Source organism: Musa acuminata, unplaced genomic scaffold, assembly GCF_036884655.1.
Source record: "Musa acuminata AAA Group cultivar baxijiao unplaced genomic scaffold, Cavendish_Baxijiao_AAA HiC_scaffold_419, whole genome shotgun sequence".
Lineage (NCBI taxonomy): Eukaryota > Viridiplantae > Streptophyta > Magnoliopsida > Zingiberales > Musaceae > Musa > Musa acuminata.
This window is the reverse complement of record NW_027020667.1, coordinates 47,501-50,000: the sequence shown is the minus strand read 5'-3', so window position 1 is coordinate 50,000 and position 2,500 is coordinate 47,501.

Genomic DNA, 2,500 nt, shown 5'->3' with positions numbered 1-2,500 from the left:
CCTTTTGGGCTGTTCTTTGCTAGATTGGGCTTTCGTATAGCATGGACGGTGCTGCTTCTCGCTTCGCTCGCTGTTCGCCGCTCGCCGCTCGCTCGCGCAGCCAAAAATGGCCAGTTTTGGCCCGTTTTTGGGCTGTTTTGGCCTGTTTTTGGTCTGTTCTGGCGTGGCGCGGTGACCGTCGTGAGCGGAGCAAAACGTCAGCCATCTCAGCACCTTGGAACCCCCCGGGTGGCACAGGGCTGGATGGGGCTTTCGTATAGCAGGGACGGTGCTGCCTCACGCTTCGCTCGCTGTTCGCCGCTCGCCGCTCGCTCGCGCAACCTAAAATGGCCAGTTTTGGCCCGTTTTTGGGCTGTTTTGGCCTGTTTTTGGTCCGTTCTTGCGTGGCACGGCGACCGTCGTGAGCGGAGCAAAACGTCAGCCATCTCAGCACCCTGGAACCCCCCGGGTGGCACAGGGCTGGATGGGGCTTTCGTATAGCAGGGACGGTGCTGCCTCTCGCTTCGCTCGCTGTTCGCCGCTCACCGCTCGCTCGCTCAGCCAAAAATGGCCAGTTTTGGCCCGTTTTTGGGCTGTTTTGGCCTGTTTTTGGTCCGTTCTTGCATGGCGCGGTGACCGTCGTGAGCGGAGCAAAACGTCAGCCATCTCAGCACCCTGGAACCCCCCGGGTGGCACAGGGCTGGATGGGGCTTTCGTATAGCAGGGACGGTGCTGCCTCACGCTTCGCTCGCTGTTCGCCGCTCGCCGCTCGCTCGCGCAGCCAAAAATGACCAGTTTTGGCCCGTTTTTGGGCTGTTTTGGCCTGTTTATGGTCCGTTCTTGCGTGGTGCGGTGACCGTCGTGAGCGGAGCAAAACGTCAGCCATCTCAGCACCCTGGAACCCCCCGGGTGGCACAGGGCTGGATGGGGCTTTCGTATATAGCAGGGACGGTGCTGCCTCTCGCTTCGCTCGCTGTCCGCCGCTCGCCGCTCGCTCGCGCAGCCAAAAATGGCCAGTTTTGGCCCGTTTTTGGGCCGTTTTGGCCAGTTTTTGGCCTGTTCTTGCATTGCGCGGTGACCGTCGAGAGCGGAGCAAAACGTCAGCCATCTCAGCACCCTGGAACCCCCCGGGTGGCACAGGGCTGGATGGGGCTTTCGTATAGCAGGGACGGTGCTGCCTCTCGCTTCGCTCGCTGTCCGCCGCTCGCCGCTCGCTCGTGCAGCCAAAAATGGCCAGTTTTGGCCCGTTTTTGGGCCGTTTTGGCCAGTTTTTGGCCTGTTCTTGCATTGCGCGGTGACCGTCGAGAGCGGAGCAAAACGTCAGCCATCTCAGCACCCTGGAACCCCCCGGGTGGCACAGGGCTGGATGGGGCTTTCGTATAGCAGGGACGGTGCTGCCTCTCGCTTCGCTCGCTGTCCGCCGCTCGCCGCTCGCTCGTGCAGCCAAAAATGGCCAGTTTTGGCCCGTTTTTGGGCCGTTTTGGCCAGTTTTTGGCCTGTTCTTGCATTGCGCGGTGACCGTCGAGAGCGGAGCAAAACGTCAGCCATCTCAGCACCCTGGAACCCCCCGGGTGGCACAGGGCTGGATGGGGCTTTCGTATAGCAGGGACGGTGCTGCCTCTCGCTTCGCTCGCTGTCCGCCGCTCGCCGCTCGCTCGTGCAGCCAAAAATGGCCAGTTTTGGCCCGTTTTTGGGCCGTTTTGGCCAGTTTTTGGCCTGTTCTTGCATTGCGCGGTGACCGTCGAGAGCGGAGCAAAACGTCAGCCATCTCAGCACCCTGGAACCCCCCGGGTGGCACAGGGCTGGATGGGGCTTTCGTATAGCAGGGACGGTGCTGCCTCTCGCTTCGCTCGCTGTCCGCCGCTCGCCGCTCGCTCGTGCAGCCAAAAATGGCCAGTTTTGGCCCGTTTTTGGGCCGTTTTGGCCAGTTTTTGGCCTGTTCTTGCATTGCGCGGTGACCGTCGAGAGCGGAGCAAAACGTCAGCCATCTCAGCACCCTGGAACCCCCCGGGTGGCACAGGGCTGGATGGGGCTTTCGTATAGCAGGGACGGTGCTGCCTCTCGCTTCGCTCGCTGTCCGCCGCTCGCCGCTCGCTCGCGCAGCCAAAAATGGCCAGTTTTGGCCCGTTTTTGGGCCGTTTTGGCCAGTTTTTGGCCTGTTCTTGCATTGCGCGGTGACCGTCGAGAGCGGAGCAAAACGTCAGCCATCTCAGCACCCTGGAACCCCCCGGGTGGCACAGGGCTGGATGGGGCTTTCGTATAGCAGGGACGGTGCTGCCTCTCGCTTCGCTCGCTGTCCGCCGCTCGCCGCTCGCGCAGCCAAAAATGGCCAGTTTTGGCCCGTTTTTGGGCCGTTTTGGCCAGTTTTTGGCCTGTTCTTGCATTGCGCGGTGACCGTCGAGAGCGGAGCAAAACGTCAGCCATCTCAGCACCCTGGAACCCCCCGGGTGGCACAGGGCTGGATGGGGCTTTCGTATAGCAGGGACGGTGCTGCCTCTCGCTTCGCTCGCTGTTCGCCGCT